The 13506-nt window shown below is 42.5% G+C and overlaps 1 protein-coding gene and 1 pseudogene across 1 annotated transcript in view; both read right to left on the bottom strand.

Annotated features, from left to right (window-relative positions):
* Positions 1 to 403: 403 nt before the first annotated feature.
* Positions 404 to 13506, bottom strand: part of LOC148012436 (uncharacterized) — a 45513-nt gene continuing 32410 nt past the window's right edge. The window contains exon 2 of the mRNA XM_087669639.1: positions 404 to 809. The gene's annotated coding sequence lies outside the window, so the exon portion shown is untranslated. The remainder of the gene's footprint in view (positions 810 to 13506) is intronic.
* Positions 833 to 3698, bottom strand: LOC148012437 (uncharacterized; annotated as a pseudogene).

The raw sequence follows: 13506 nt of genomic DNA, 5'->3' as shown, positions 1-13506 counted from the left end.
ATCTATAAACATGAACACCATACATATAAGTACTGTAGATGACCCAATAGAGCAAATTCTACAAGCGCCGGAGAATACATATTACATTTCACTCCTGCAATACTGCTGGCTACAAAATCCTGTGTTTAAGACGATAGACACTTTTTCTTGCTTCAAAATACCCATTGGATTGTTCTGTTCTAGCCGCCAATCTATAGCTATTTGAATAACTAGAGAAAACTCTCATTTTTCTTCACAACTAAATGATTAAGCCTTTGAACTTAGCCTCTACCTTATCACATCATGAAGCAGAGAAAATTTTCACTCCAAAACAATCTTCATCAAGGTTGGTGCCCAAAAGAATTATGAGAAATGAGAGAGCATAGCACAACAATGTAGTAAGCCAAGAAAGAAGGCCAGCATAAAAAATGAAGTCTATGCTGACAATTCAAGAAATACTCTCTGGAGCCCTTGAACATGTTCCAGCTCATTGTTTAAAAGGCAACAAAGGGAAGATTGCAGGTTAAGACAGTTGCTCTGAACATAAATTCTAGAAACTTTCAACTTTTAGCAAAAATTAAAGCACATTAAGTGCACACCTTAAAGATACAATGATCAGAGCAGTATCTGGCTCTGATGATATAATGGATATAATGGGTGCATTGATGCTCCTTGCCTTCTAAGGGGTTCATCTCTTCCCCATGTTGTAGCTGAGGTCTCTTTGTACAAAGGATTCTTGATTATTTATACATCATGTATGATGATCTCCCTCCTCGTCTTGCATTCCCTCTGCCTGATTTGCCAGATTTTCATCTTCTGCACATTTGACTCTGCTCAAAACACAATCTAAACTTCAGGAAATATGAAAAAGATAATTGAATTCATGCACAACCAAACCCATCATCTTCATTAGCCTGCAATCCTAATGGGTTGAGGTGAGGGGTGAACAGGGTGGAAGTTAAGTGATTTTCTCTGATTAAAGACCATCTGGTATGAATGAAAATTTCTGCCTCATTGCTCCATACTTAGTGTGTGCGCACACATGCACACATGCATAGAGCATTCGCATACATCCCAAAGCAGCAGCTTTATCACTGGTCAAAGGCAACCAATGGATAATCAGCAAAGATTCTTTTGAAGGAATATTCCTATCCCAAAAGCTTTCAACTTCTATAGCACGTTGTCTAAAAGAGGAATCCCATCTAAATAAAAATCATCCAAGAGAATACACCAAATAGCATTTTACTTGGTATGCAGGAAGCACTTTGATGATATATCTCATTGGAGTGCCTTGGATGACCAATGATAACAGATTCTGAAGCTAGACAACGTACAATTCATCTCTAAAAAGTTCCAGCAGAGTGGAGTCACAAACATATTTTTGTCGTTTGGAACTTTGATTATTTTGCTACTACCAAAAGATGGATAGAATCCTTTGTACGCCCCATATGGTCATACAAGATTGAGTGTATTCTAGACCATGGTTGTCACGTCCGATGGCATCCGATTAGTACAGTCCGATGCTAGTACGGTACTAATCGGACTAATAAATCTTGGACCTACGTCCGATGTTACATCTGATGAAAGAAAAAATACATATAATTTTAAGTCTATGCTTAATGTTTGGACTTAAAAGTTAAAACATAAACTTAGAGATTCAAGTCAAAAGTGCAAAAGAGAGTTGAAACAAGACTCCAGAGTGTACTATGTAGCATGAATAATGAAACCAACAACTTTGTTATGAGCCAGATGTGCAATCTCATACAAAAAGTGTACAAAAATGGATTGAGATAAAAGCCATCATCCATGGCTCAATCCAAATCAAGATACATAGTTACTCTAGGTGCTCATATCACTCTCGGCATCGAAGGTAGAAGCATCCTCGTCACCGCTTGAGGAGCCATCACTCTCCTCAACAAAATCACCCTCACTAATGGCATTGCCCTCGTCATCATACTCGGGCTCTCTAAGCTCTAAGTGAGAGATAGTGATAGGTATGTCCTCGTGGGCCGAACTAGGAGTACTTCTTGAGCCACTCCCATGCCTCGTATAGCATCTAAGGGCCCCACAAGCATCACGGGTAGCCGATGTGGATGCCAAAGTGGAAGTTCCATCGCTACCAGCGCGAGGGCGAATAACAACGCGGGCACGTCGTGCACGAGTGCGAGAGATCCGCCGATCTATCTCCTCGAGCTCCAAGTAAAGCTCCCTAAATATTTGCTCCTCTTCCAAGTCTCTCTCGCGAATCACACTTTTAAGTGTACTAACAAAGAGCTTGAGTGAATCCACATTTATGTATATATTTAAAGAATGAAAAACTTGGATTGAATAAATGAAACTTCTTTAAATATATTTCATAATCTATGAATAAAGTTATGAACTAAAAAGTATAAAAATTAGATATACGATACTTGTCTTGCCATAGACATCTCATGCATATTGCGTAGCATGCGTAAATTATAGTGACAATAAATTAGTCGCTCCAATTGTCGTGTGCTAAGCTTGTTACAAATTTTGGTGTGCACGAGGGAATAGGCGGACCAATTCCTCTCACATGCACCTGACGAACAATCCTAAACTATGTGAAGAAAAAGTAAGTTTAAACTTTAAGCTTGCAAGTTATAAGTTGTAACTAGAATTAAATGAAAAAATAGAAGAGATTTTCAAACCTGTGCAAGAATGCATAAGGTCACTCTTTAAAGGTGAGACAATTGGTAGCCAAATGACCACCAAAAAAGGGGCTTCACCAATAATTCTCGCTTCCAACAAATGGTAGATGCGAAAGCGGTGCCCCTTTGATCACTATAATTAATGAGCTCCTAGAGGAAGACACCATAGTGCTCTTCTGCCAAAGCCTTCGGAAGAAAGGCATCACGATCGGCAAGAACATTGGCATCCATGAAGAGGGTTTTTTGAAGGCGGGATGCAAGAGTGCCGCAAACCCATGTATGGGTCGCTTCATCCACTTGCATCTTTTCTATGTCAAAAAGAAAATGTCATCTCTTTTAGGGGTGATATCCAAGCTATTACTACAATAGGTGTGAGATGATAGAGATTTAGAGGGAGATTTAGAGGTGAAATTTGAAAAGAAAGTGTGAGACAATATGAAATATAGATTCTAAAACTAAAAAGAAGCATGAATCATTTTTTTATATATAAAAACAATACCATAAAGAAGAGACCTCCCCATCCAAGATGATCGATGATTGTATCTCCTCCATCGCATCCGCCATAAGATGATAGAGAAAGCTAATAGTAGCCCCCTCCATGTCTGTCATGCGAAGCACCTTATAGATGGGAGTGATAGCAATGATAATGCCCCTCACATCCATCCAAAATTCCTCCTTTAAGCAAAGCCTTTGAACGGCCTTTGCTTCCACTTGGCTTGATATAGACTCCCCTTCAAGCCATTCCTTAAACTCATCTACCACAACCATTTTTTGTAGCTTGTTACGAACGTCATAGAGACGCTTGAGGAGAAGCCACATGGCCACAAACCGAGTCTTCAAGGGCTTCTTCAACTCCAAGTCCAAGTATGAGTAATATATCACAAGAACTCGGACCTTGGAGTTGACAATGCCAACGATTGTGCAAGCATCGTTGACAATCCTCGCCACCCACTCCAACTTGCCTATATCTTCCATAAGAAGATCTAGACAATGTGTAGCGCATGGTATTTATACTATGGACGAAAACTCGGCCTAAAGTTTCCGCCCCATAGATGCATGGAAAGATCACCTCCTCACTTTCCCTTATAAGGCCTTTGCATCACTTCAATAACAAGTATTTCCAACAACAATCTTCATAGACATCGCCGGGAATACGGAGGCATGGTGTGGCTTCCCCTCCTAATTTACAAAGGTGGATGAGAATACCAGTGACGGAGATTTGGAGCTTTGGGCAATACTTGCATTGCACTTACAAGTGTTGGATTTCTCCTTCACTCATTCGAAGTAGACACAATGCAAGCGAAAGACCTCATGGAGAGGGGGTGCCATTGATGATGTATAGAGAGAGCCTAGAGAGTCACGGATGGAGGGTGAGATGATTGAAGAGAGTAAAAAGAGTGGAACAACTGTAATCAGTTGTGGAGTGCCGTAGCACAAGGTTTAGTGCTTCTGAAAATTTATTTGCAAATCTGAAATTTCTGCTTTTACGTGGTCATTTATTGATGGATGGTACTTGTTTGTACCTTGATCACTTGTGTGACAGTTTGAGCCTGCATTTGCTGAATTTTTTTTGTCACATTTGAAAATCATGGTTGGCAGCAATGACAGCAGTCATCTCATGCACATAAAGAAGCTTGAAGGAGCACATAACTTTGCAGTCTGGCAAAAACAAGGCTATAATATCCTGGTACAGAAGAAGCAAGCAAGGCTGATTAAAACCAAAGGGGCAAAGGCCGCAGATATGGAACAGGAAGACTGGGATGAGTTAAATGAGCTTGCACACTCAACCATCAAGCTATCCATTTCTAATGCCTTGATGTTTAACATTGAAGGTTTGGATTCTGCCTATGCTATTTGGACTCGATTGGAGGAACCGTATGCCCAAAAGAGTGCTTTTATAAAAAGCTTATGGATTTGCGTATGGAAGAGGGTACAGCAATGTCTACTCACTTAAGTGAGTTTAACTCCATTTTCAGCCAACTAGTTGCCTTGAAGTTCATAATTGATGAAGAATTTAAGGCTATGTTCTTGCTTTGCACTCTGCCAGAGAGTTGGGATACATTCAGGACTGCTATGAGCAATTCTAATGCGATCCTTTAGTATGCTGATGTAGAGAGTGCTACTCATGGAAGAAATGAATCGGCAAAACAATGCATCTAGTAAGTCTTCTAGTGCTTTGCATACTAGGGGCAGATCACAACAGAAAGGCAAATCTGATAGGAAGGGACGCAGTAAATCACGTAGTAAGGATGTTGAATGCCATCATTGTGGCAAGAAGGGTCACTTTAAACGTGACTGCTACAAATGGAAGAAAGAGAGTCAAGGAAGATAAGAAAGAGAGTCAGCCTAAGAAGAGCAGTGTCAAAATTGAAGAGATGAATGTAGTCACTCGTGACAGTGACAATAGGAATAACGTACTCTTTGTCTCTTCACACTTTGGTGCACATGCTTTACTTGCAGATACAAATGATGACATGCATACTTGGATTCTCGATTTAGGTGCTTCCTTTCATGTCACCCCTCATCGTGAGTGATTCTCTGCCTATACAGGGGGTCGACATGGTGTTCCTCATCTTGGAAACAACTATGCATGTGACATTACAGGTATTGGCAGTATACAGTTGCAGTTTCAGCATGGTTCTGTCTTCACACTTCAGCATGTACGGCATATACCTTAGCTCAAGAAGAGCTTGATTAGCACAGGGTAACTAGATGACGATGGATTTCATACCACCTTTGGTGATGGGAAATGGAAGATCTGTAAGGGATCTAGAGTGATTGCCAGAGGTTATAAGAGTGATGCCTTATATCCTCTCCATGTATCTAGTGCGCATGACCATGTTGTTGTCGTGACCAAGTAGCCAAGTGTTTCTTTGTGGCATGGCCGGTTGGGACACATGAGTCAAACTGGAATGAAAGTGCTTTCTCGTTTGGGTTACTTACCTTCATTAGCATTGTGATCATTGTGTTTATGGTAAACATGCACAGACGTCTCATAAGAAGTAATCTTCTCCTCTAGAGTTAGTACATTCCGATGTATGTCAAATGCCAAGGTTATCTTTAGGAGGGAAAGAATACTCTGTCACCTTTGTTGATGATGCTATACGGAAGATATGGGTTTACCCTATTCGTAGCAAGGACGAAGTGCTTGACAAGTTTCAAAAATTCTTGGTACACCTAAAAGTATTTGGCTGCGAGGCTTTTATGCACATTCGTAAAGAAGAACACAGCAAACTTGAGCCAAAGTCCTGTAAATGCATTTCCTAGGATATGGTGACAAAGGTGAAATGGGGTATAGATTATGGGATCCCGAGAAAAGGAAAATAGTACGCAGCAATGATGTTACCTTCCGAGAAGGTCGCAAGCATAAACAACCAAAAAAGACAGGAGATCCATAGGATTGTATTTCGGGAAGAAATACCTTTTGGACAGCAAAATGTGCCCGCTGTATAGCAGCAAATACCTGCTGTAAATGAACATGCAAATGCAGAAAATAATGCTAGAAATGATCAACCAGCCATTACTCATAATGATGAGCCACTGGATGTGTAGGAACAGCCAGGACAACAAGCTGTTAATGCTGATTTGCAAGCTGGAAAGCCAGGACAGCAAGCTGAAAATGGAAATTTGCAGACTCAACAGCCAGCAAACAATGATCATTGGGTTAGGAGATTGTCTAGGGCTACTAGACAACCTGATAGATTCGTTCCTGACGCAAACAATATGGCTGATTATGCCATATTGTGGTGAACCGTCTTGCTTCAAGAAAGCAATGGACAAACAGGACAGCAAGAAATGGTATAAAGCCATGTTGTCAAAGATGGAATCTCTAAAGAAAATTTGCACTTGGGACTTGGTGCAGTTGCCTAAAGGGCAAAAAATCCTTCCATGCAAATGGGTTTACAAGATGAAGGTCACTTCTAGTTCCTCACCAAAGTACAAAGCAAGATTGGTTGCAAAGGGGTACAAGCATGAACATGAAGTTGGCTTTGATGAGATCCTCTCTCCTATAGTCAAGATGACTACATTGAGAATCATTTTGGGCTTGGTTGCAACTGAACATATGGAGCTCATACAGATGGATGTAAAGACTGCATTCTTACATGGTGATCTGCATGAAGACATATATATGCAGTAGCCTAAAGGGTTTGTGGCAAAAGGGAAAGAGAAAATGGTATGTAAACTCAAAAGGAGTTTGTATGGGCTGAAACAAGCATCAAGAGAATGGTATCATAAGTTTGATACATTTATGCAATCTCAAGGTTTTCATAGAAGTCAAGTGAATCACTGCTTGTACACCAAGAAGGCAACAGATGGCAACCTGATTATCTTGGTTTTGTATGTTGATGACATGTTGATTGTTGGCAGGGATACTCATGCCTTGGACTCACTAAAGCAAAGTTTTCATGGCAACTTTGACATGAAGGATCTTGGTGATGCAAATCACATTCTTGGCATGCGAATACTCAGAGATAGGTCAAAAGGATTACTCTATCTATCTCAACAGGAGTATATCTCCAAGGTTTTACAGTGTTTCCATATGGAGGGGGGAAAAACAATTGGGGTTCCATTGCTTCCATATGTGAAACTCAGTGCAGAGGACAGCCCTACATCTGATGATGAGAAGGCTAAAACGGCCAAGATACCTGTTAGCAAATATTAGCCAGCTCATGGTGTGAGTCTGTGTGCAGAGGCTGGGCATTTTATGTAGCATTTTATGCAGTATTTTATGGCGCATTTTTGTGGCCATTTATGATGTACTTTTAGCATTTATTGCTGGCCGACCTGCATTTTATGCTCCCCACTTTTGTGGCTATTTATAGGGCTCCTCCTCCACAGTCTTTGGTACTTCAGCCATCAGTGGAGATCCTTCTGGGAGAGAGGAGCCGGTGCTGAGGAGCCCACGCAGCCAGTGACTCACCGTTGTATGCTGCTGTCTCGTGTTCGATATGGATTCCATTTCCCGAGCATACATCTGAGTTCTCATCTGTCTACTGTGTTCATTCATTCTTTCTTTCTTCTGTCTTGTGTTTCAGCATTTATTTCAGCATATTCTTTACGCTTCCATTGCTGCACCACTTCTGACATGGTATCAGATTTCAGGCTGCAACCTATTTGTGCTGTGTTTTCTTGCTGATTTCAGGATTTACACCCTTCTTGCTGATCAGGCAGCTGTCCTTCCTACTGGCGACTGCTGATTTGCTGCTGGCGACAGTGTTTCAGCATTTGCGTTTTGCGTTTTTCTGGACAGATTTGCGTTTACTGCTGTTCCCCTCTTTGCTGCCCGTGTTTCCTTCATCACACTGCTGGCAACAGTCTTTAGCCCCTGTTTCTTCAGTTTGCAGCCTGCGTTTTGCTGTTTACAGCATTATTTTTGCCTGTTTTTCTGATTATTCAGGCCGTTTTTGCTGTTTTTGGCAGTTTTTGACTGATTTTTTCACTTTGTGCAGCAGCTTTTGGCTTATTTCGGTCAGCCTTTGGGTTATATTGCATGTGAACTCACTATTTTTTGGTGTTTTTGGTTGCGTTTTGGCTGTGCTCACTCTCCAAACGACCTTCTTTTCTTCTACTTCTCTTTTCTACCTCCTCCCGATGGCCCCTCCGTGCACCTCAAGTGAAGATAAGCTACAGGGACGGCTTCCGTCACAGTATGGAGGGTCAGGTGAGGCTCGTGGAGCTTCAGTGAGGGGTTCGCAGAAGACAAAGTCGCAGCCACATTGTTACCATTGTGGGAAGACAGGTCATCTACGGAAGGATTGTATAAAGTTAGCGGCGTCCAAGAAGCAGGAGAAGACGTCGAAGCGGGATGCGGACTCCTCCGATGAGTCATCATCTGCCTCTGATTCTGACTCCGATCCTCCAGCCTCGGCCACGGCCAAGACGCGGAAGGGATCGTCTTCGACAGATCGTGGGAAGGGATTGATGGCCCCTTCCACAACTGCTTTCTAATGATGGCATGATGTCATCCCTCACGACTCTCTTGTGCCAGAGAGGGAGTGTGAGCGGGTGTTGGTGGGGCTGCCATGCCTCATCTATATTTTGATACAGGTGCACAGGTTCCAGAGAGGGACGTCCCTGACGCATCGACGGTATCTGGCAGTGAAATCCTAGAGACTGGTGTTGATTTCTGGGTTCATGATGAGCTGTTCTTCTTGACCGAGAGCGAGAGGCTTTCGTCTGGAGCTCACATGAGGGGACGCTTTGGTGGTTTGGCCAAAGGCGGGAACTCCATGGTCACATGTTCAGAGACATGTTTGGCAGATTGGCTTTGTATGTCCTGAGTGACATAGGTGACATTACACAGAGAGCTGCTATGAGTCTTCTCTATTTTCAGGTGTTGTTGGTACGATCGACATCGACATCAGATACTCTCCGAGGCATCTTGGTGGTGGGCTGGCCACTCACCGCTTGGACATCCATGGTCCTTCTGGTGTTTCTTTGTTGTGTAGTTTATGATTCTCCATCATTGTACTATTTTATTGTATCAGATCACACATGATCTGAGAGAGGGTGTTAGCAGATATTAGTCAGCTCATGGTGTGAGTCTGTGTGCAGAGGCTGGGCATTTTATGTAGCATTTTATGCAGTATTTTATGGCGCATTTTTGTGGCCATTTATGATGTACTTTTAGCATTTATTGCTGGCCGACCAGCATTAAATGCTGGCCGACCTGCATTTTATGCTCCCCACTTTTGTGGCTATTTATAGGGCTCCTCCTCCACAGTCTTTGGTACTTCAGCCATCAGTGGAGATCCTTTTGGGAGAGAGGAGCCGGTGCTGAGGAGCCCACGCAGCCAGTGACTCACCGTTGTATGCTGCTGTCTCGTGTTCGATATGGATTTCATTTCCCGAGCATACATCTGAGTTCTCATCTGTCTACTGTGTTCATTCATTCTTTCTTTCTTCTGTCTTGTGTTTCAGCATTTATTTCAGCATATTCTTTACGCTTCCATTGCTGCACCACTTTTGACAATACCATATGCTTCAGCTATTAGCAGTTTGATGTATGCTATGGTCGCTACACATCCTGACATTGCCTTTGCAGTGGGAGTGGTTAGCAGATACATGGCAAACCCTGGTAAAAAGCATTGGGAAGCAATGAAAGGTATTATGAGTTACCTCAAAGACACAAAGGATTTGTGCATCTATTTTGGAAAGCAGAAGGCATTTATTATTGGCTTTACAGATGCAGACTACGCTGATCATGCGGACTGCAGAAAGTCCACTTCAAGGTATGTGTTTACCTTCACAAGAGGAGCACTCTCTTGGATCTCTAAGCTACAAAAGTGTGTTGCATTGTCTGCTACAGAGACAGAGTATGTGGTTGCCACTGAGGCATGCAAGGAGGCTTTATGGCTTTCACGTCTAGTGGGAGAGCTTGGCATTACAGAGTTACATGTTCTCCATTGTGATAGTCAGAGTACTATCATGCTAGCACGGAATCCCATCTTTCATGCAAAGACAAAGCACATACAGGTAAAGTATCACTTCATTAGAGATATACTTAACAGCAAGAGCAATGAGCTTGTCAAAGTGCATACAGATGATAATCCTGCAGATCTTCTCATAAAGGATCTTCCAGCAAAGCGGTTTGCTCATTGCCAATAGATAATGAAAGTTGGATAGGTATATGTATTTCAGCTTTATACATACCTAGACTTAGCTGATTCTTTTCTCCTCTTAAGGCACATTGCCTTTAGATGGGAGGTTGTTGGGAATAAAGGGCCATCATGCCTTTTATATGTGCATAGGTGTGAAAACACCTTTAGCACATTTGTACTTTTATATATATCTATCTAAAACCTACAGAGGTATACACAAAAAATTGTACCCAAGAACATCATGCATCTCTCTCTAACTCTCACTCTCTACACTTGCTCACGTTTTGTTCTCTACATGACATTTTCATCACAGGACATTGCATTGCCACTGCGCATCGCTCACTTCAAACTGCATTCTCTTTACCAAGTCAATACATTCACCCACAAGAATACCCTCCAAATCAAGCCTCAACAACTTCCTATCATAAATCCCTTGACCATGAAGGATCACAAAGAGGACAAACGCAAAGGGTTTCCAAAGTGTCCACATTCTTCTGAGGCCTCACATCTTGAGGAAATTTGCTAGAAGTACCCTCACCTTCGTCATACTATGTTGAGCTCAAAATACATTAGCTTTATTAAAACAGCCCCAAAACTCAAATTAATTAATGAATTAAAACCTTTTATTGAAAATAAATGCAGTCCTAGAGAGTTTCTATGTCCCACACGCAAACCCTAATTTGGGAGGCCCGATACTTTCTATAAATAGACAAGCTGCCCTCCCATTCAATTAATCTCGTTTTTTTAGTTTGTAGGTGCTGAAGCTTCGCTGTCCAGACCCTGTTTGAGGAGGATATCTCGGCCTGAGCTATCCATCTACTAGCGCCTATTTCTCAGCCTTCCATTGCAGATTCTGAATGTTTCCAGCCATCTCCTTCTTACTAATCATCAGGACGACTAGTGGACACCATCTAGAGCTTGCATTTATTGCTGCCAACTCTGCATTCAGTGCAGAACAGCTGTCACCTACAGATGGCGACTCATAAACTTCTGTGTTTGCTGTCATCTGCTGCCGCCCAGCCTTGTACGACCCTCTGACTACTGTGTTTACACTGTTCAGCTACCGCCTGGTCTTTCTGGAGTCTTGGCTGCGTTTCACTGTTCTATGCAGTTGACCGGCTGCCACATCATCTCCTTGGGCTGTGTTTGCAATTTTCTCTCTATGTTCTGTCCGTCTCCAACATCCACTGCTGCTGCCAAACACCTTCCAAGGCCTTGTTGTGTTTCACGATCCATTACAGTACGACACTCTCTCCAGCTCATACTCCCTGCATTAGTCGTCAAGGCAGGGGAGTTCGGGGGACAATATTCATTTGCTACATAGTATGTTTGCTGCATGAGCATCGTATTTATTCAGATTTGTTCATTTTATGACTCACTCTGTTCATTGTCTTTGAGTTACCCTAACCCTAATTGTGTTCTATTATCAGTTTGTGCTATGTTAGACAAGTTCCTTAGGACTCACGGATACCATTCTACATCTTATGACCCGAACTTATATGTCTATATTATCAATTTGTGCTGTGTTAGACAAGTTCCTTAGGACTCACGGATACCATTCTACATCTTATGACCCAAACTTATATGTCTATATCACTTGAGGTGGGATCTATACATTGACAATTGTATATGTCCCGAACTTATATGTCTGCATCACTTTACATGGGATCAGCTATATCATGTTATACATTGACAACTTACTTCTCACTTTCTCAAATTTTGCTACCACAACAAAATAAAGACCCAACTTAGTTCTATATTTGAGATGCCCAACCTCGGTCAGTTGTCTTATTTTTTGGGGATAAATATAGTTTATTCCGAGGGTAGTATTTTTATATCATAGCAAAAGTATGCTCTTCAATGGGTGGAACAAATATTGCACAAATCAAACGTCATGCGCTTTGAAGGGGTTTGTTCTTTATTCTCACCCTCCTCTCTTCTGGTCCATATCTTTGTGAGAATGTGCAACGGAAGAGAAACACGAACATAGAGAGAAGCACAAAGAGAGAGAGAGAGAGAGAGAGAGAGAGAGAGTTGAAGATGAGGGGTGAATACTACACTAACTGAAGGAAAATGCTGATACAATGATGATGGATTGATCAATCTTTGCACACAGCCCAAAGTGTCAATGAGGGCACTAGATCACATGACGATGCCAGCACCAAGCACAGAGAGTTGGAGTGTCAAAGTGTGCACTTGCAAAGGGAAGACTCAAGACAAAAGAGTGTGTTTGCGAAGTAGGCGGTGCAGCTATAAATAGAAAGTGCACCAAATAACTGGCCGACCTAATCCAAGGGAGGCCATAAATGTTCGTCACATAAAAAGAAATGCCATAAAAAATAGAAAACACCCCAGAAAAATCCCAAATGGCAATGACAATGACTAGCACGTGTAGGCAAACTGTGGAAAGTAGTAACTGGCCCAGGAATGCACACAAGAAGCTAATAAATAAAGAAAATGTACCTAAGTTGCCAGAGCTCTAATGTCTCCGTCAGACTCTAATAGGAGCGCACAACCAAGAGATGATAGACTGACATGACTAATACAAGTAGGCTAACACCCCCTCTCAGATCCTGGGAGCGTCTGAAGACCCAACAACCTCATGTAATGACGCATAGAAGCCTTGGGCAAAGGCTTCGTGAAGAGATTAATTGTGTTGTCCTCCGTGGGACAATAGGCCACTACCAGCTCGGAATCCACAATCCGCTCTCCAACGTAGTGGTACTGAACCTCGATGTGCGTGTGAGCATGAAACACAAGGTTCCTGGCGAGAGCTAGAGCACTCTAATTGTCCACACGCAGTTCTGTAGGTCCTCGCTGAGCAAAGCCAATCTTTGCCAACATGCGGCAAAGCCAAACCGCCTCCATAGTTGTAGAACACAAGGCATGATACTTGGCCTCTATAGAGGAAAGTGTTAGAGATCATCGCCTGTTTTGGAGGGCAGCTGCACAGTCGGACTGTGCAGTCGAACTACCACGTGGCAGTCCGACTGTTTGCAGCCCAGTCGGCTGCATTTAATGCAGCCGACTTGTTTCCAGGCTGCGCCCTGTTTCTGGCGCCCCAGTTCGTGGCAGTTTTCGACTATTTAATAGTCGACACTTTCAGCAGTCTGCACACTTCTTCTCTGATGCAGATTACAGACCGGTGACGCGCAGTCTCTATCTCTGTTCACAGATTTCAGACAGCAGACAGTGCAGACTGCAGCAGACTTCGAGGTGGACAGCAGGTCGCATCGTTGAGGTGGAGACACGCAGTC

Source organism: Lygodium microphyllum, chromosome 27 (genome assembly GCF_053477565.2).
Source record: "Lygodium microphyllum isolate KBCC chromosome 27, Lygodium_microphyllum_v1.1.10, whole genome shotgun sequence".
Lineage (NCBI taxonomy): Eukaryota > Viridiplantae > Streptophyta > Polypodiopsida > Schizaeales > Lygodiaceae > Lygodium > Lygodium microphyllum.
The sequence above is the reverse complement of the archived record's forward strand: the minus strand, read 5'-3'. Positions and strand labels throughout refer to the sequence as shown.